Below are 21406 nucleotides of genomic sequence, written 5' to 3'. Positions count from 1 at the left end.
AAATTTGAATCCAGGGCCGGGTCTAGGAACACTCTCTAAACCACTGAACCGCCTTGTCAGGAATTCTGGCCACTCCAAGGAGCACGGGCTCCTGCTCTGGTGGCATCACTCTTTCCTTTGAGAAAGGCTGTGAGCCAAGCCTGTGCTGGCCTCTGGGGATAAAACAGTGACCAAGTAAGACAACGTCCCCTCTCCGGGGAATCCTACAGCCAGGCAGGCACATGGCACGTGATTCAGAGTGTGGCGTCAAGCTGGGAGTCCCGCTCTGAGGGAAAGTGGTGAGGTTTGGTAAGAACCCAGGACGAAGGGCCCTGGGCCGGCCTAGGAGTCAGGGAAGGCAGGAAAGGAAGGCTCCATTTGACATCTGATCATGTCGGCATCAAAAGACAGAGGTCGGCAGCTGGGGGAGGGGAGGAGAGAGCCCTGGAGCAGAGGGAACCGTGTGTGCAAAGGCCCTGTGGTGAGGGGTCACGGACATGGAGGATTCAGGGAACCACAGGCCAGGGCAGCTGGAGGGCAGGGCCGGGCTCTGATAGGACGTGGTGAGGGTCCTAAAAACAGCAGGGTTTGTTGGAGATTTGTTGAGCACATTAACAAGTCGACTGTCCTGCGAGGTGTCTCCCCAGCAGAAATGGCCCCCCGTGTAGTGTCCTCTGCCCGCTTCCTTTGTTGACAGATGTTGTCTCTCTGCTCCTGGGGGCCGCCCGCTCTCACAGGAGCCGAGGCCTTCTCTGCTCAGCTGCGGGCCGGGCACAGACCCCTTCGTGTCTCTCTGTTGCTGGGAGGGCTCTGTCTGAGCAAGATGTCTGGTTTTCGCAGCCACTCTTCTGACCCCCACGAGGGATTCTGCTTACTCTTTGCTGGAGCCTGGCCTCTGGGTGGCGCCTGCCCTCGTGAGCTCCCGTCTTTAGGCACACACGCTCTCACAGAGAAGTCAGGTGACAGCCCAGCAGCAAGCATCCCCCACCCTGCCCCCTGCCACCGCTCCACACACACCCCTCCAGCAGCGTGTCCGGCCTTGGGGAATCCCAGGGCTCTGCCATCCGCCAGCTGCCGTGTGGATGTCCTCCCAGGGTCCCACCAAGAGATTGAACACCCATAGGCGACCAGTCCTGGTGACACCCTGGCTCCCTCCCTGGGCGCTTGTTCAGCATCCCACAATTAATGACAAGTTATTAATCATTAATGACAAGCGTCGAGTACTGTGCTCAAGGGGCCCGTGGGCGAGACGCCCAGGTGAAGAAAAGCTCCCACGACCATGGACCAAGTGCTAAACCTGAAACAGGCCCAGAGTCTGTGGGTCCTCCTTTCCAACCTTGAGCAACGTGGTGGAAAACGCCTTCCTTGCATTTAGCTGACAGCCGTCTCCTTGTCGCTTTCCGCCTCCTGATACTAATTCAAACGCCATCCAGGCTCCTTGGCTGCAGGATCCTAGATTCATTCTGGAGGCAGGACCCAGAAGGGCAGTCAAGAGGCCTCTCTTCCACCGAGGGAAAACAGAACACTCACAAAACTAGTTGTCAAGCAGATTCATGCTAAGCTGGTTTGGTTTTTTTAATTGGCCAGGGGCCTAGAATCCGACTGGCAGCAATGGAGCGGACAGATGGGATCCTATATGAAGCTACTGACGCATTCAACTTAGAAAGAGAAGAAAACCTTATTAGTCAAGGTTTCAAAGGCTGCGACTTCACAGGAAGCCTTCTCCGGCCCAGCCAGCTGGGCCTGCATCCCTGGCTGGTACCGCCCGGCTTTGCCAGGCCCTGCTCGAGGCTCCCAGCGTCTCAGCCAGGCGCCAGCAGCCGAAAGCCGGCCCCATTCTTGTCCCCCAGGAGCTGCTGCTTCCTGAGTCCCCGGGGGCTTCTGTCTGCCCTCCCGCGGGCTGGACCAGGCAGGAAGCTCTCCACAGCCACTCTCACTGTCCCATCCTTGCTCTGAGCTCAGAGTGACCTGTTCTAGGTTGAAGTGTGTCCCCCACCCAAATTCATATTTTTTTGGGGGGGGACACCCAAATCTCTTTTATTGCGGCAGGGAGTGGAGTGGCCGCTCACTGCACGGGTTGTTCATTGGCGCGGCTTCCTGAGTCCCACGGCTTCGTCACAGCTAGAAGCTCGCGTGCGCTGGAGAAGGGCTGGATGCGCAGGTCCTCAAAGGCTTCGTGTGCCCTGAAGGCTAGCCCCGCAGCGGCTGGGCCCCGAGGCTGTGCCGTCTGGCTGGTTAAGCCACACTCGCCCGGTGTCTTGCCATCGTCCGGAAGCCGGTTGTCCTAGTACAGCCGCTGCTCTTCCGGCGGCCGCTTGAGGATGCCCTCGACGGCGCGTTTCAGCTCAGACACGGCGCTCGATTCCCTGGCGTCCGTGAAGATGGTGGTCTTGGGGCGCCGGATCATGCGGCACACGTCCATCGCGGCTGCTGCCGCTTCCCCTCGATGCCCCGGCGCGGCCGCGCTTCCGGATTCATATGTTGGAGTCCTAACCCCAAGTATCTCAGAGTGTGACCTTGTTTGGAGACAAGGTCTTTGTAGAGGTCATAGTTAAAGTGAGGTCCTTAGGGCGGGCTCTACTCCAAGATGATGTCCTTACAAAAGGGGGACACGTGGACACAGACACACTCACAGAGAGAAGAGACTCAGGTAGAAGGCGGCCGTCCACAAGACAAGGAGAGAGGCCTGGGGCAGATCCTTTCCTCGGGGCCCTCGGGAGGAACCAGTCCTGCCGACACACTGATCTCAAGCTTTTGGCCTCCAGACAAATGTCAGTTGTTTAAGCCGCCCGGTTTGCAGTACTGTGTCAGAGCAGCCCTGGCAAAGGAATACATGACCTTACCCAAGAGGCCTCCCATCTCATGGGCTCCACCCCCCAGGATCCCAGCATGTGGCCTGGACACGGACATCTGCCCAGCCCAGGGATGCTCACCAGGCCTGCTCTCCTGTCACACCCACCCGGCCCCCGCCACGGCCATCCACTGGTCCGTGGATCCCCTCGCTGTGGCCAGGTGGAAATGTCCCTTCCGAGGAGCTGGAGGAGTGGTCTGGGCTTGACTTCATCGTCACCTTCTGAGAGCCCTGGAGGAGGCGTCCCAACCCACAGGGCTGAGCCAGGCACCCTGGGACGGAGCCTGGGAGCACCCTGAGTCCCAGATGCCTCACCGCGCCCGACATCTGCACACCTGCAGTGTTCCAGGTACTGGGCAGCACTACCGATGACATTAGGATGGACGAGACTGGGCTTCCCCGTGGTTGCAGAACTCACAGTAATCCTTTACGTTTGTTTTCAAGGCACATGCTTTCAGGAGGTCAGTAAGCAAAGTGTATCATACAGCGTTGTATCCTCGCTCACCAGGGTGAAAACTACCAAGTCAGTCGTCCTTCTACAGCTCATCGTGAGTGCCCACTCCACGCCACACGTCAGCGATCTCGCTTCAGCCCTTCAAAGATCCTTTCAGGGTAGTTAATGTCATCCCACGTCACAGGTGAGGAAGGCGATGCTCAGGGAGGCTGTGAGCTTGCAGAAGGTGACAGAGTTGCTAAGGGACCCACTTGGGGTTCAAACTGGACCCCAAAGTTTGTGCTGAGACCACCCTGGCATGCTCCCTCTCCAGGCTCGGCCCACATGCTCTGCACAGGGTGTCATTCTGAGGACGAGGAGGGACAGTTCCACCAGGCCATGGGCTCTGGGGTCACCCCCTACCCCCAACCTCTCTCAGAGCACCTGGCGTTGCCGAATTTTGCTTTATGAAAAAGTTTCGAGTCGCACAGCCACTGAGCAAATAGAAGAGTGGCTTCGTCTTACAGTGTATGGAGCTAGTTTTCCGTACTCTTGACAGCTTCAAATCATTCTCCTCCGGGAGTTGGGAGGGGGGGACAGGCAGCCCTCATCCCACTACACAGCGTTTGTGCTGGACCACAGGTGTGGATAAACCAGGGACCCCGCCCTCAGCCCCCCGATGGCTGTTTGACAGCCGTCTCACAAAACTCTCAGGTCCTGTGTGGGTGCATATCAAGGTCTGTGGGCGCCCCAGGGGTGGGCCTGGACCTTCCAGCCACGCCCGGCTTTTCCGTCGCCCACACCCCAGCAGCTGCCGCTCTTCTCTGCGGGACAATGCGGGTGAAAGTACTTGGAAAGAGGAAGGAGAGCTCAGCTTAAGGGGGCTTCCAATCGAGGTGGGCAGAGGGGCTGGGAGGGTGGGGGAGATGATGAAGAGTTTGGGGAGGCAAGGGCCCCCCTCTTTTCTGACTCGGACAAAGCTTTCTTAGGAAACACCGCACTGAATCTCCGCATTTAGAAGCGAGGAAAACTGAGGTCCACTGGTGGCAGTGGAAGGTCCTGGGCCAAGCCAGGTGAGGGACCTCCCCCTACACTCCCCCAGTCCCGGCCCACCTGGGCACTGGGAAGCCTCAGCTCCCCCCGACCCTTGCCCTGCCCCTCCTCTCCCCAGGTTCCCATTTCCATCAGGCTCACTGATCCATTCAGGTCAGAGCCACCGGCCAGAGGCCAGGCAGAGAGGTCACTGCTAACTGTATGCTAATGACAGCAGGGACCAATCAATCTCCCCCTTAATCAGGCAATCAATGTGCACTGCAGGTGTGTCCGATCCAGGCCTGCAACTGAGGAGTAGGGAAGGGGGAGGGAGGGGAGGGAGGGGAAGAGGAGGAAAGGGAGGGGGAGAGGAGGCTGGATAGTCGGGGAGCTCCCTCCCAGCCCCGTCCTCTTCTCCATCCCAGAGAGAGTCGGCTGCAAATTGAAATCACTGCTCAGGAAAGAACTGAGGGGGAAAGAGAAAGGGAAAAAAAGATGGCATCTTTTTAATCAAGGCTCAGAGCTGCAGTCGCTAATGAATTCAAGGTTCTCGGGAATCCCAGGGCAAGTCAGGGTGGATAGAAGCCAAAACACTTCCTCCTTCCTCTCCCCTGCGGCCCCTCAGCAGGGGGGAGGGTGGGACTGGAGGACCAGGAGGTTCCCCGCGTCCTCCTGCCTTTAGAGTTGGAAGGGTCACCCAAGGTCACGGCCAGGCCCCTCCCGCCCAGGACTCCTCTGTTAGGGTCCCTCTCAGCCTTGCTTTAGGAGGGACTGTTCTTAGGAGAGGTGCCAACAGGCCGTTTCCTGGTTCTTTCTCTGAACAGCCCTCCTCTGCACCCGCAGGAGTTTTCAACCTTTACCACTGATTGCGTACCTACTGTGCGCCGGCTTTAGATACAACAGCACCCTGAGTTCTCACAACCCCCTCACGTATGTAACCTAGTTGCTAAGATTATCCCATTTTACAGATGAGAAAACCAAGGCTCAGTCAGGATCATGGAATCTGCCAACATTTCAGCCGAGGTGGGAGGGCGGGGACACGGCCCCTTGGCCTCCAAATTCCCTTCCCAGGAGCCCCGCAGCCACTCGGGCTCCAGGATCCTGGTTAGGATCATGGCACCCCCCACCCCCCATGCTCTGAGGTGCCCTGATGCTGCCCCCAGCTCTGCAGCTCCTCAGCCCCCCACCACCTGCCTCAGCTTTGCCCCTTTTACAGATTAGCCTAGGATTCAGATCTGATTGTCTGTGGAGTTCCTTCATTTCCAAAGTGTGAAGGTACTGAGTTATGGCAGTTGGCACTTAGGCTGTGTTTGTTCCTTAGCGACTGTGTGCTTATACGCAAGTTGCTGGCTGTCTCTGGGCTCAGCAGGCAATGTGTGGCGTGACCGAGCTACCAGGCCCTGGCCCACTGTAAGGCCTTCGCTGTACCCCACTTCCCCATCTCAACAGATGAGTCACCTGAGACCCAGAGAGGTTAACTAACTTGCCCAGGGTCACCCAGCAAACCCAGGGCAACACAGGCGCTGAGCACGTCTCTGTGCCCAGAAAACCCGAGAACCTTCCACTCCCACCTCTTCTCTTTGCCACCCCCAGAGCTGTCAGATGGAGGAGCAGAATGAAGAACTGGCCGGAGAAGGAAAGGGGTAAATGATGCTGGTTAAGGAATTCACGGCCTGGGAGACGTATTCCCAGGGCAGCTCACTTCAAAAGTTCTGTCGTTAAGGGCTCTACGCAGGGAAACTACGCAAAAACTGAGGTTCCAGGCCACGCCCATGAGGGGAGAAGGTGGGCCTCATCTGCTTCTCCATCAGGCCTGCCTGGCCTGACCTCCCTTCCCGAGTGGCTTGCTCTCCCACCGTGCACAGACACTCACACTCACACGCAGATATAGCCTTGGGAGGCCCCGGCCCCCAGCCTGAGAAACCCCACCCGGGGCAGCTTAATCGCGGTGGCAGGGGTCGCTCCCGGCCCCTCTACCCAGGCAAGACCTCGGCCTGGGGGAACGGCAGCGAGGCACTAGAGCTTCGCTGTCCGAGGTGACCGCCAGCTGCCGCATTTGAATTAGAACTAATTTAACGAAATAAATGTGAGCAGAGTTTACGTTTCTGTCACGTAACTGAAGCGCCCCGTCCATTGGCTCAGCTGCACTTGTCACACCTCAGGTGGTCAGTAGCCACACGTTATAACCGAGGCTGAGCCTGAGAGCCACCGCCCGCCCCGGCCGGCCATGCAGACACAGCACATCAGAAGGTGCTACTGGACAGACTGTCTCCTAGAGACGTGGCTTTTCCTCTTCCTGGGTCTGCTTCACTCTTCTCTCTCGTTGGATATTCCTCTGTTTGCTCCTCTGGTACGTGGTCCAACATGACCGTCAGCAGCACTTCATCACGCCCTCTCCGCTAACACGTCACCCCAGTCCCTCCTAGGTCAGAATCCCAGGAGAGAAAGGCGGATGGCTCAGCCCCATCTGCAGATGAGCACGGGCTCCCCGGTGCAGGCAGCGGTGCCCAGGGTGTCAGGGCTGTGCCTGGGAACCCAGGGCTGCGGGCAGGGTCTCCTCAGAAGGGATAGGGCTCCAGGGGCCAAAGCACTGAGAATACGAGCGAGCGAGAAGGGACACCATATGTAAATGCCACTGGGGAGGGGGAGTGGGGGACATGCCTCCCTGCCGAAGGTCCCATATTGCCAGCAACTCTAGGAGAAAGGTCCTCTTGATCACGTTTTACAGATAAGAAAACTGAAGCTGGGGGAGGGAGAGTTAAGGAATTTATCCAGCATCACACAGCCAGTAACTGACAAACCCTCAAGGTCACGTTCCCTAAGATGACCGTCCTGAGAACAAGGTTGCCTCTCCAAGACCAACAGGCTGGCACCAGTACGGGCTGCCCATGGGGCTCCCTCTCCCCACACTCGGGTCTTCTTCCTATTTTATCTCCCATGAGGAGAGAAGGGTCCTCACCACTCTGTAAAAGTAACCTCACCCAGACCACACTTCAGGGTCACCAGGCCTAAGTGACTGTGGTCCTGCAGGAGCCCTGGCCTGGAGACAAGCCTCCTTCCCAGGGTGTGCAGGGCACAGGGTGAGAGGACAGACTGGCAGCCGTGTTTCTGCTGCTGCCAGAACCGGAGCTCCGGGCAGTGTGTATTCACGACCCCCAACCTCAGTAACTCAACACACTGAAGGTTTCTTGCCTGTTTGTGGCACATTCCCATGAAGCTTATTGCAGGAGGGGAGCCTGTGCTCCGCAGTCATCCAGGGACCCAGGCTTCTTCCAGCTAGTGGCTCCCCCATCCCCCAGAGCAGGAGCCAGCAAGCTTTTTCTGTAAAGGGCTAGGTAGCAAATATTTTAGGCTTTGCAGGCCATAGAGTGGCAACTACTCAATTCTGCCATTGTGGTATGAAAGCAGACATAGACAACACAGAAAGGAATGAGCATGATCATGTTCCAATAAAACTTTATTTACAAAAACAGAGGGAGGGTCATAGCTTTCCCACCTCTGCCCTAGAGCCTTGGAGTCCCTCATTGGGCCCTCTGTATCTGATGAGGAGACCAAGAAAGAGAAAGCTATAGGGGATCATACAGGAGGCTTTGGGGGCCAGGCCTGGAAGTGGCATACATTACTTCCACCCACAGAAATAAGTGCTTATTTTTGCATGACACTGAGATTTGGGGGTTGTTTGTTATGCAGCATTATTGTAGCAATAAAAGATACACTCTTTTTTTTTTTTTTTTTTGGCTGCTTTGGGTCTTCATTGTTGGGTCTTTGTTGCTGCACACGGGCTTTCTCTAGTTGTGGCGAGCGGGGGCTTCTCTTCGTTGCAGTGCGTGGGCTTTCTCATTGCGGTAGCTTCTCTTGTTTCGGAGCTCGGGCTCTAGGCGCACGGGCTTCAGTAGTTGTGACATGTGGGCTCAGTAGTTGTGGCTTGCGGGCTCCAGAGTGCAGGCTCAGTAGTTGTGGCACACGGGCTTAGTTGCTCCACGGCATGTGGGATCTTCCCGGACCAGGGCTCGAACCTGTATTCCCTGCATTGGCAGATGGATTCTTAACCACTGCGCCACCAGGGAAGTCCCGACGATACACTCTTGTTCTCTCCATTTTGAAGATGGAAAAAAGGAGGTTATTTGCTCAAGGTCTGACAGCTGGTAAATGGCAAAGCCACTCCAGGAGAGCCAAAGCTTTTGTCTAAAGATTTGACATCTGCTTGATCCCCTCAACTATAATGGTGTCTAGCATACAGTAGGCGCTAATATTTGTGGAGTGACAGAACCCTGCTTTTGAGTGGTCGTGACTGAGAGGCCCTTCTCACTCTCAAGGACAACATGGGGGCATTGACTTCCCCACAGCGGGGAGAGGAGGAAGCCACTGAGCCAGCAATCGAAACTCCCCCCATCGACAGGAGCCTGAAATGAAGGCTGACACGAGGGACCCGTTCCATTCCCGCTCACTCATGCACTTTGTTCTCTAGCAGACCCGGGGGAAACGGGGGCAGAATCAAAGGATGAGGAGAGAAAGGCTTTTTTAAAAGCCCTGGGCTTCTGACATGGTGACAGCCCCTTTGGGAAGGATGCAGAGAAGAGGGTGCAAGGGGCAGGGGAGGCTCAGAGCAGGAAGGAACTGCCCAGAGGGCCATGTTGGGGGATAATGGAGGGAGAGAAGCTTGACCAGGCCCCTTCACAAGCATCTTACTGGCCCCTGTTCACCCCAACCTTGCAACTCCAAGAGCTCCCCAGATAGCCCCTGCTCGGCTCAGCATCAGCTCTGAGAGCAGCCGAAGCAGCATTTTCTCATTGGCTGGATATTTTACACACACACACACACACACACACACACACACACACACACAGGGAAGTGATTTTCACTTATCTTATTTTCCCCATCATGCACCCATGCTCCAATAACCTTATGATTTCATCGTGTTCCTGCACCTGTTCCTTGTCAAGATTGGTGTATCTCTAATTGAAAAGAAATGCAGAAGTGCACAGGCATGCGTGTGCACCACTCACCACACAGACACCACACACACACACACACGGAAGTGATTTTCACTTATCTTATTTTCCCCATCATGCACCCATGCTCCAATAACCTTACGATTTCATCGTGTTCCTGCACCTGTTCCTTGTCAGGATTGGTGTATCTCCAACTGAAAAGAAATGCAGAAGTGCACAGGCATGCGTGTGCACCACTCACCACACAGACACCCCCCCCACACACAGAAACCCATCCTGATGGACCGGCTTGGCTCCCTGGCTGGTTTGATGTCATCCAACAGCCTGACAATGCAAAGCAGCCACCAGATAAGGCGTATCTATGGTTCACTGTCTCCTGAAAACTCCAGAGCCCCCGTCCCAAATGCCCCTCTTGTCTCTCCAGGAGTCCACGCAATTTTCAGAATACTCCAAGGTCTCTCTGAAAGCAGAGAAGCTGGTGCCACCTATTGGCTGGGCCTCCAGGAGAAAGATGGGGCTGGGCCACCGACTCCTTTCCCGATTCTCTAAAATCTTCTGTCACAGGCTGACAGTGTCAGCATGTGTTGTATTTATGACCATCTGACTCAGTACTCATCATACCGCATAATGCATGGCATGCAACGGACACTCCATAAATATGTGTAGAAATTAGTGCAACTCTTAGAGGCAGGGGAAGATTGCAGTGCTCTGCTCCATCCCGCTAAAAAACGGTACTCTCTCTGATTCTTCTAGCACTGATTCTCGGGGGGGGGGTAGAGTTTCACCGTAAGTAAAGAGCAGAGCCGAGCTGGTTTCAGTGTGTGTTTCAGTTACGGGTCATTGCTGTGAATCTGATGCACTGGCGGTTAAGAGCTGGTCTCCGAGGTCAGACAGACCTTCTCTTGAACCCTGGCTCTGGTGCATCTATGGCTTCGGGCAAGTTACTCGATCCCTCTGAGCCTCCCGTTATAATGACGATAATTACTGGACCTGCTTCAAAGAGTTATTCTGAGTTTTCAGTGAGATAAAGTGTGAAAAGCGCCAGCACGGCCATTGCACGGTGTTAGCGCTCATTCATGGCGGTCGATGGTCTGCTGATGGTGATGATGGCGATGATGATGAGGATATTCTCGCCCAGTCCCGGCTCGGCTCTTCTGGACAAGAATCAGGTCCTCTGAGAGCCCACGGCTGGGTGGTGAGAAAGAGAAAGCTCACGGGGAACAGCTAGAGAAGCACCACTTGCTAAACTTGGCTCTAAGTTCAGTAGGAGGTCAGAAGAGCAAGAGGGCAGAGTGGGCTGAAGTGGTCAAGAGGGGCTTCCTGGGGGAGGCTACACTGAGGATGGGCCTGGAAGGATGTAAGGGGTGGATAGATGAAACAGTGGGAAGGTGAGCAAGAGGCCTGGGCTGAAAGGAACAGAGTGAGTGGAGTGGCCTGCAAAGAGCCGGCGGACAAGGGGAAGGGGTGTGAGCACAGATCCTAGGTCTGGACACATGGGATGGGTTTGCTTTTCACCATAAAGGCATTGTCAGAGCACAGTGGGTGGGGGAGAAGTGCCCAAGTTTCCCACAGTGGGGAGTTATTGCTTAAGGGTTGCAGTAATGTAGAAAGAAAAGTCCCACCCTCCAGTAGTCCGGCATTGGTTGTGTCTGACCAGCAGCCTTTGTCTGGTGTCACCTCTCACTCTCTATCCTCCCTTCGCCACCCCGCCACTTCTTGTCTCCCCTGGCTCGGAATTCCTGAAAGAAGGCGGAGAGGCTTCAACTGAGCCCGGGCAGAGGCGAGGCTGCTGGGCCCCTGGTCCAAGATGGTGGTTCAGCACCACGGAGAGTACCCAGGGGGCAAGCCCCGCCTAGACGGTGGGCTCGAAATGCCAGTGATTTCCATGCCCCCATAAAAGCCCCATCTCCTCTGACTGCTGGTTACCGCTCTCCTACCGTGCCCACTCTCAGACCTCCACTCCTGGCGTGTGTGTATGTGTGTGTGTGTGTGTGTGTGTGTATCTCACACTCACAAAGCCTAGTTCTCAATCTCCCAAGAGGTCAACAAAAACATCTGCCCGTCCATTCCGCAAGCATTTGCCGAGTATCCTGTGTGTGTCAGGCAACGTACTGATGCGAGGCCTCGGCTTACCTGCCCATGGCAGTGGGCCACAGAGGACCTCTCTGGTATCAGCTGATGCGCATTTTCCCCAAGGTCTCTGGAAGCTCCGGGGTGCCTTTGCCAGCAAAGCAACTCTGAAGAAGCGAGTGCTGGGCAAGCCAGCAGGAGAGCCACACCCTCCCAGTGCCCCTGTGAGTTGCTAGTTAATGCTGCCGAAACAGCTGCTGTTGACTGCGCCCTGCTTCTGCAGTGACCACCGCGGCAGGTAGTGATGCATTCGGGTTCAGGGAAGCTGCGTGCCCTCCCTGGGAGGCAGTGCCGTGATTACTCGTGCTCAACAAGCAGGCGCAGAGCGATGAGGCCAAGCTCCCTAAGCCGCCCAGCTGACAAGTAGTAGAGCAGGACCGGACCTGGTTTCTGACTCCTTTCTCCTCCTCCTGCCCTCCCTCTCTATAGGAGCAACTTAGATGGTCCTATTAGGTTGAAATGCCATTTTCCTGAGTCGACAAATGGCTGAATATCAGAAATATCATATGGCTCGTCTTAATATCTTCTCCTGTGAGAACATCCCACCCCCTGCCAGGTATCTGCTTCCCTCCACAGATTCCAGGCCACTGGGTCTGGCCAGTAGTGACCTTCCAGTCACTCCCCACTCTCCCAGTGGGCAGGCTGGGGAGAGCGTCCCTCCAGGGGGACTGTGTGCTCAGAGGTGGCCTCTCTGAACCAGCGAAACTGTGCGACCCTTGCAGCAGCTAATGAACACGAGTCACAGGGGAAAGCAGCTTTGTGAAATAATCCTTGATCTGGGAGGCTGCCTGGCTCAAGCACGTGGCTTCATCAGAACGTTGCTGGAGGGGAATTGATCGTGAAACTGGCTGGAGTCACCAGCGGTGGAGAGGCGTGAGGAAGGTGGCAGAGTTTGGGGTGGGGGGCTGTCCCATCTCAGCAATCAACACTAGAAAGGATTCTGTGAATATCAGTTGTCCCAACGCAGTCTGGAGGCTGGTCGAGGACACCAGAAAGCAGGAAGAGCCAGTCGAGTGAGAAATAACCCATCGTCCTCTGCAGCTGGAGAACAGAAGGGTTGCTGGCATTCATTTATTCATTCATTCAACTTCTAGTCAATTAAACAGTGTTTATGGAGGTCCTTCACACGCTGGAGCCTTGCTGGGTGCTGGGACGGTTACACGGGTGACCGGACAGGCATGGCCCGGCCTTCAAGACTGAATGGAAGAGCCATTTAGAATCCAGCTCGGAGATTTTGAACCTATTTACAACGCCCTGAGTTCCCCCACCTCTCCCCTGACCGCTGTTGTGTTTCATCATCATCATGTATTGAGCCCGTACCCTGTGCCAGGCACAGTGCGGTGCTCTCGGTACATCCTGTCGATGCATTTTGGGAGGAGACACAATTATTCTGCTGTTACAGTTGGGAGAACAAGGCTCTGAGAGGCGAAAGAACTCACCCAAGTTCCCCGACTTAGCAAGTGGCGATCTGGGTTCCAAACCCAGGCCAGTCTAAGTCCAGAGCCCACTCTCTTAGCCACGCTGACCTGCTGCCTCCTGGAGGGAACAAAACTTTTTAATGCTGTGACCAGACTCTCCATTTCCCTCGGCCTCTGCATCCCCACATCCTCGCCTCTTCCAGCTCACAGCCCTGAGGTAAGTTTCTCTTGGCCCCCCTTAACCCTTTGTGTCCTCTCACTTACTGTTCACCTGGACGATAATTAAGCAAAATGAAAAGATTTAGAGGAAAACCGAAGTTCTTTGAAGACACGGAGGGGAAACTCCTGATGTCTAAGTGTGTGGGAGTGCCTCTGGCCTGTGGTACCCTCTCCTTGGCACCCCCATCTGAGAGCCCCTCGGGGCCCCCCACCTGTGCCCTCCCATCCTGTCCTGAGGACTTGCCGACAGCCAGCCAATCTGCAGGAACCCTTCTAGCTCTTACTGTCTGTGGGACCTCCTGGACACTCCTCACTCTGGGATCCGAAGACGCAGCACAAGGCAGGGGTGGCCCTGGCTGTACCCCTTCTCACCTCCTTTCCAAGAGCCTGCCAGCCTCAACATTCATTCTGCAGACAGTCACAGTGCGCCTGCCCTGGCTGGACACCACAGAGGCAGCAGGAGTAGCCCAATCCAGTCTTTGTTCTCATAGACCTGCAAGTCCAACCGGAAAGACAGGCATCCGACAGATCATTACACCAATAACGGATTATTTCCAACTGTGATGAATTTTCTACAGCCAGGGGATGAGTTGAATAGCGTCCTCCCAAACACCGCGTCCACCTGGAACCTCAGAATGTGACCTTATTTGGAATAAGGGCCTTTGCAGGTGTAATAGGGTAAGGATCTTGGATTGAGAACACCCTGGATTAGGGTGGGCCCTAAAGCCAATGACAGTGTCCTTATAAGAGACTGAAGAGAAGACCCAGACACACAGAGGAAAGGGTGATGTGAAGATGGGGGCAGAGATTGGAGTGATTCGGCCAAAAGCCAAGGAACGCCAGTGATTTCCAGAAGCCACCAGAAGCTGGAAGAGAGGCGTGGAACAGATTAAGTCAGAGTCTCCAGAGGGAACCGGCCCTGTAGGGAGTCAGGGGCAGTCCCTTGAGGAGGTGACATTTGAGCAGAGACCTGAGGTTGTATGGGAGAGAGCATGCCAGGCAGCAGGAAGAGCAGGTGCAAAGGCCCGGAGCCCGGAGGGAGGAGCTGAAGGAAGGACCCAGGAGGCCGGTGCCCCAGGGAGGGAGGAGGTCATGGCAGACATGTCCGGAGAGGGGGCAGAGACAGCCCCGGAGGAGCGCGGGCTTCCTACCGAGAGAAGCAGGATGGTGCTTCAAGCTGGGAGTCTGACAGATCTCGGCCCCGTGGGATCCGAGGCTTACTGGTCTCTGCCCTTTGCACACATGAGGTGCTGGATAAATATTTGTTGACGGGTTTCATCGTGTGTTTGAGTGTGTCTGCAGTGTGCATGCCACGCCACCTCCCAGGACAGCAAGTCACACCTACCCCCGAGCTCTGGCTTCACCCTGTGGGCTGCAGCTTCATTCCACCCTTTCAAACACGTTTCCTGGAAGCCCCCTCGAGGTCCCTGCATCCCTGCATCCATCCTGGGTCCTTTGTCCGTGTTAGACAAGTTCTGAGTTCCTGTCACCCCCTCCAAATTCCTGTCCCCCAAGCTCATCGTGTTAACAGGGGACTTTCTCTCCTTTGGTCATCCTCAGACTGAATTAAAATAGCGTCGCCACGGAGCCGAGTCAGATGTGCCCAAGGAATTCCGAGTCTCCGGTGACTTCATTAGCTCCAGTGCCTTGAGAAACTGAGCCACAGTGCTTTCTTGTCCCAGCCCCTCCCTCCTGTAGAGGGGGCCTCATTAGCTGGGAAAGATGAACCACTAAATAGTTCCATTAACTTGGTGCTTCCAACACGTTTCATCTCTGCCTTTCTTCCCGCTCTGCCCTGTCACCTGTGGTTCTCTGCCTCTCTGCTCATTAGCCAGAGGTGCCTCCGAATGATGACTCCCCCCTCGCTCTCCCTGTCTCTCTTCCCCTTCCCCTCCTGATTCCCCATCCATTTCAAACCTGAACACTTGGACATCTTGAACCAGCACCTTCTCCCGTAGTGAATCTAAAATGCCCACTGGCTGGGGGGTTCAGAGTTTGGGATGTGGGGAGTGGGGTCTGGGTCAGAAAGGCCTCTGCTACCATTTTGTCTCTGCCGCTTCCAGGCTGTGTGACCCTGGGTAAGTTGCTTCACCTCTCGGGGCCTCAGTTTTGTCATCTGTAAAATGGGGGGTAGCAACGACCCCGTGTAGTTGTAAGAATGAGATGAGGTGGCTTGTTCAGGACCACCGCTCAGTGCCCAGCACTCAGTTAGCACCTCACCAAGGTCTGTTGCGGCCGCTGCCCTCACAAGGGCGTACGTGGATGTGGGAGTAGAAGCGTGGACGTGGACGTGAAGGAGGGTAACGTTCTGACCGGCGCTTGAGCTGAGCCTAAGAGGACCCGGACGTTCCATTAGGTGAGAAGCATTTGTGTGCCGGGTCCACGGATCAGCCAGGAGGGTCGGCGAGTCTGAGTGTGGCAGCTTGAGCGTCCCTCCTCGGTGGCGCATTTACTGAGCTCCTGATTCATGCAGGGACCAGCCCTGCCAAGGTGCACACGCCCAAGTGGCACCGTTCCCACACAGCCCGAGGTGATGGGCGCCCCCTGGGGTTGTGCCACACGGCAGCCCTGCACTGGCTGTGCTGGCTGGGCACTGGGACGCCGGCGATGGGCAGAGCAGCTCCTACGCTCACGAGAGCCAAGGCTATGCGGGAAGGAGACGGGAGACCCGTGACATGGAGGCCCAGCCGCGACTCGGAGCGCGCCCACCATTTCCCAGGTGTCGGGCCCCCAGCGTCCCCGCAGAGGCGGCTGTTCTTCCTGCGTTTCAGTTGCGAGGTCCCCGTGGGTCACGAAAGTAGCAAGCAAGCTTGCCCTCCCCTCACTTAGCCCACGGCTCTGTGAAGCCAATTAAAGCGCATGCTAATCACCTACACAGGGAAGAGCAGACCTGGGGTCAGTTGAAGCAAAAATATCCACATGCTTCATTGTGGGGAGGAGGTTGTCACCCTAAATCCGGCTCTCACACCCGTGCCTTCTGGGCAGGTTTCCTTTACAGGAACTCGGGCAGCTGAGCCTCGCAAGGGGTCTCTATGGTGCTGCAGGATGCAAACACCCACCCACCCAGCCACCCATCCATCCACCCACCCAGCCACCCACCCACCCATCCTTCCACCCACCCATCCACCCATCCACCCATCCACCCACCCATCCACCCATCCACCCACCCATCCATCCACCCACCCAGCCACCCACCCACCCATTCACCCACCCACCCACCCATCCATCCACCCACCCAGCCACCCACCCACCCATCCATCCACCCAGCCATCCACCCACCCAGCCACCCACCCATCCACCCACCCAGCCACCCACCCACCCATCCATCCACCCATCCATCCACCCACCCAGCCACCCATCCATCCACCCACCCATCCACCCATCCACCCACCCATCCATCCACCCACCCAGCCACCCAGCCATCCACCCACCCAGCCACCCAGCCATCCACCCACCCAGCCACCCATCCACCCACCCACCCAGCCACCCAGCCATCCACCCACCCACCCATCCATCCACCCACCCAGCCACCCACCCACCCATCCATCCACCCACCCAGCCACTCAGCCATCCACCCACCCAGCCACCCACCCACCCAGCCATCCATCCACCCACCCAGCCACCCAGCCATCCACCCACCCAGCCATCCACCCACCCAGCCACCCACCCACCCAGCCACCCAGCCATCCACCCACCCAGCCAGCCATCCATCCACCCACCCACCCACCCAGCCATTCATTCAGCAGATACTGATGGGGGCTCCTCTGTGCCAGATGCTGGGGACCCAGCCCTGCCACTAGGTGCTCGCTCCTAGGAGGAGGCAAGCATCAGTAAGGACATTAGAGAGAGTGTTGAGAGATGATTCACTCCAGGGAGAGGAATAAAGCAGGGCCACTGGGTCAGGAGTTGGGGGGTGGGTGCTGTCAAAGAGGTCAGTGGGGAAGGTGTCAGAGAATCGAGGTTCTAGCAAAGTCTTGAAGGAGGTGAGGGAGCTGGCTGGTGGGATCTGAGTTGAAGGCATCAGGCAGAGGGGGCAGTGGCCCTCCTGGCTTCATGTATTAGTGCCCTAGGACTGCTGCGACAAAGTACCACAAACTGGGTAGCTTAACACGACAGAAAATTATTCTCAGTCCAGGAAGCCAGAAGTCCAAAGTCAAGGTGTTGGCAGGGTTGGTTCCTCCTGCAGGCTCTGAGGGAGGATCTGGTCCAGGCCTCTCTCCCGGCTTTTGGGGGCTCCGGACATCCCATGTCTTATGGACGCGTCACTCCACTCTCTAACGCCGTCTTCCTGGGGCCTCCCCCACGTGGCTCTGTGTCTCTTCTCCTCTTGTTATAAGGATGCCAGTTTTTGGATTCAGGGCCCACCCTCATCCAGCAGGACCTCTTCTGAGCTAATTACATCTGCAAAGACCTTATTTCCAAAAGAGGTCATATCCACGGGTGCCTGGGGGTTAGGACTCACGCATTCCTTTTGGGGGACACAGTTCAGCCCACAGCACTTTGGTTTTCTTGAGTGTGGCTTCAGCCCAAGACTGGCTTTGGACACACTGAGCATCCTGACCCCGGTCACGAGGAGATGGTAAGGATGAGGACGATAACGAATTCCCGTGCCTGGCACCCTCCCCCCAGGCCAGGCCCTGTGCTAAGCTGCCCATCAGACTCACCCAGAGTTCACAACAGCCCATGAGGCAGGGCAGGGGGACCCACTGTACACAGCTGCCCGTTCCTGCACCCGCAGAGCTTGGGGGAGGGGGGTCCCTGCCTTTTCTCCCCTCCACCCCGTGCCCTGTGGTCCCCCTCAGCCAGGGACAGCCTTGGTCTCAGGGGGTCCCAGGGGCCACAGTGCCCAGCGTGGAACCCGCCTCCTCGGGCATCTGTCACGGTTCCCAGTTCGGGTCCCAGGGCGGGTCTTGGTGAGGTGGAAGGAAGCAGCCACTGCTGTCACCTGGGCTGGTGGCCCTGGGGACAGAGCTGTGAGGGAGGGCTGGGGAGAGCCCTGGCTGACTGCGTGCATTACGGCACCGAATCCTCTCAGTGGCCACGAGTCAGGGATCGGGGTTACCCGGCTCTGCAGAAGAGGGAGCCGAGGCCCAGGGCGGCAGCGCCGCACCCCCAGCGTTTCTGCTCCCGGCCTGCAGCCACACCCCCTCTCTCGTGGTCACAGCCCCCGATCGCACATCAGCCCAGCGCCTGGCACGTAGGACTCAGGTGGTAAACAGAAGCTACGGTTATTACTATCATCACCTCTGGTTCTCCTGTTCATTGGTATCCGGTGTTTTAGCTCCTCAGCAGCGTGAGGGCGGATCTGACTGGTCCCCCGCTGACCCCCAGTGCCCAGGGCAGGACCTGACTCCTGGTGGGCCCTCGGACACATCTGTCACTCCCCGAAATGGTTTCATCCGGGCTGCCTACCTTGGAAGCTCCTAGAGGGCAGGACCCTGGTTCTAGCCTCACCGGTCTCCCCAGGGAGCCCAGGACAGTGTGGAATATTCGGGGAGCCCCAGAGAGCGCCGCGTGGAGCAGGAGGCGCCTCGGTGGGAGCTGCAGAGCTGGTGGCAGCGCCTCCCCTACAAGTGGGGCAGCGTCCCTGCCTGCCCGGCTCGCCCGGCGGGGACTGAGTGAGACAGCGACCTGCCGAATGAGCCCAAACCACTGGGCTGCCTCGGGGTCCTCCACGTGGGTAACCACCACAGGTCGCAGTCCTTGGCCTGGCCGGACACGAGGCCCTGCTGGGTGCTGCTGCCTCCTGCCGACCCCCACCCGCCTCTACGCCCCGCTTCCCCGGCGGCCTGGCCTGGTGCAGGTACCACGCCCACCCAGGGCTTCTCACCTCCACGCCTGCGCTGCCCTCCTTCCAGCCCCTCTCTGTCTCCTGGGAAGCTCCAAGTCGTGCTCTGCGACCCACTCAGCACCCAGCGGAGCGGCTAAAGGCCAGGAGGCTGACAACACCAAGTGCTGACGAGGCTGCAGAGCGGCTGAAAGTGGCGTGTGTTCCCACAGGAGCACGAGATGCCCCCTCATGGGAGGGCTGACCACCGTTTCCTGCAACATCCAGCATCCACCTGCCCTGGGACCGGCAGTTCCACTCCTGCGAACTCACCCAAGAGACTGGAAGACACGTGTTCACAAAAGACGTGCTTGAGAGTGCCCACGACAGCCTGATTCATCATGGCCAGAAATGTCCACCAACAGGTGAAAGGCTAGACATCCTCATTACCGGATGCTGCTCAGCTATGAAAAGGAAGGAACTGCTGGCTCACAAACATCACAGACAGCTCTGGAGACAAGCCCAGTGAGTGTGTGAGGGGTACATTTAAAGAAACCCTAGATCAGGCAGAAGTGGTTTACGGTGACAAAAATCAGAACAGTGGAGGAGGGGCGTTGACTAGAAGGGCTGATGGGGACGGTTGGTATCTTGCTCTGGCTGCCAGACACATAGGCGTATAAACTTACCCAAGTGAATGTAAGATCCGGTACACTTTACTGTACCTGAATTATTCCTCACGTACCTATCTGTAGGTATCTATGTGTGTGTGCAGGTGTGTAAAGACCCCCCTCCTCAGGCCTCACCCTCCCAGGGCTGCTTCCCCGATGCCCCCCCCCACCAGCTGAGGCAGGAACCCCTCCTTCGTGCTCCCCCGTCAGCACCTCTGCCTCGTCTTTGCTCCGTTGTAATCATGGGTCTGGCTGCTCAGCAGCCCCAGCCCTCAGGGCGCCCCTGGTGGACACTGGTGGTGCTGCATCCTTTTCACCCGTGTGTCCCCCTGAGCCCAGCATCACTCCTGCTGCCTCTGGGGGCTCAGTAGGCGTTTAGTGAACAGACAGATGAGGAAATGATTGCTGTGTCTTTATATTTATGGTTTAGCTACAGTCTAGATACATGTTTATGTCCATAACCTCCATTTCCTGTTTATATCGATCTCTATTAAATCCATATAGAGCCATAAACTCAATTTCCAGTGCATCTGTGTCACTAACTCTCTCTGTGAACCTAACTAAGCTCCTGGGACAGTATAGGCACCAGTCAACCCACAGGTCCTCAGGGTCCCCGTGGGCTGACAGATCAGCAGCCTCTGCCAGCCCCTCCACCCAGGCTGGCCTGCTTCCAAAGACCCTCTGCCACCTCCCCCTTCTCGCCTTTCTTGTCCCCTGCCAGTGTGGGTGTCTGCCCCCTGCTCTAACGTATTGCATAGAGCTCAGGGATTCTGAGGTCAGGCTCTGAGCTGAAGAGTGCTCGGTTTGATTTCTGGCTCTGCTATGTGACCTTGAGCAAGTAACTTATTCTCCAGGCCTCAGTTTACTCATCTGTGAAATAGGACAGTATCAGCACCAGCCTCGTAGGGATGTCAGGGGGACCAGGTGAGATTTTGCTCATAAAGCTCTGAGCTGGGTGCATGAGGGAAACTGGCCAGCCAGGCAGCCCCTGTGTGCCCCCCAGGGGTTGTGTGAGTTGAGGGGGGTCTCCAGATGCAGAGTGATGCCAGCCTTGCCCCACCCCTGCACCCGGGCAGCCTCCGGTGGCCTTCTCAGCACAAAGAGCATTTTCAGCTCAGACCAAATAGCCCTAAGCTAATTTTAAAATAAGGCTCGCATGGTGGCTACAATTAATAATACTGTTATATACTTGAAGGCTGCTACGAGAGTAGATCTTAAATGTTCTCACCACAAAAAAAGAGATGGCAATTATGAGAGGTGATGGAGGTGTTAGCTAACGCTATGGTGATAATCATTCTGCAATGTGTAAGTGTATCAAATCAACACATTGTACATCTTAAACCTATACAATGTTATATGTCAATTATATCTCAATGAAGCTGAGGAAAAACATTTTAGTACAAAAAATTAGAAGGACAAAGGTTTTTAATGTCTGTCATTTAAATGAAAAGAAAATTAACAAAGTGATTTATATTTAAAAAAAAAAATTGGGGGACTTCCCTGGTGGCGCAGTGGTTAAGAATCCGCCTGCCAATTCAGGGGACACGGGTTCGAGCCCTGGTCCGGGAAGATCCCACATGCTGCGGAGCAACTAAGCCCGTGAGCCACAACTACTGAAGCCCATGCGCCTAGAACCCGTGCTCAGCAACAAAGACAAGCCACCGCAATGAGAAGCCCGCGCACCGCAAGGAAGAGTAGCCCCCGCTTGCCGCAACTAGAGAAAGCCCGCGCACAGCAACGAAGACCCACTACAGCCAAAGTAAAAAAATAAAAAAATAAAAAATAAATTGGGAATTCCCTGGCAGTCCAGTGGTTAAGACTCTGCGCTTCCACTGCAGGGGGCATGGGTTGGGTTCAATCTCTGGTCAGTGAGCTAAGATCCTGTGGGCCATGAGGCTCAGCCAAAAAAAAAAAAAGAAGGCGGATTGGAGACCGCAGACCGCCCACCCGCACCCAA

General features: G+C 56.3%; 1 pseudogene; it reads right to left on the bottom strand.

The window, feature by feature from the left end:
* Positions 1-2044: 2044 nt before the first annotated feature.
* On the bottom strand, positions 2045-2401 carry LOC103016313 (elongin-B-like; annotated as a pseudogene).
* Between the last annotated feature and the right edge of the window lie 19005 nt (positions 2402-21406).

This window comes from Balaenoptera acutorostrata, chromosome 6 (genome assembly GCF_949987535.1).
Source record: "Balaenoptera acutorostrata chromosome 6, mBalAcu1.1, whole genome shotgun sequence".
Classification (NCBI taxonomy): Eukaryota; Metazoa; Chordata; class Mammalia; order Artiodactyla; family Balaenopteridae; genus Balaenoptera; species Balaenoptera acutorostrata.
This window is presented reverse-complemented; position numbering and strand designations above follow the sequence as displayed.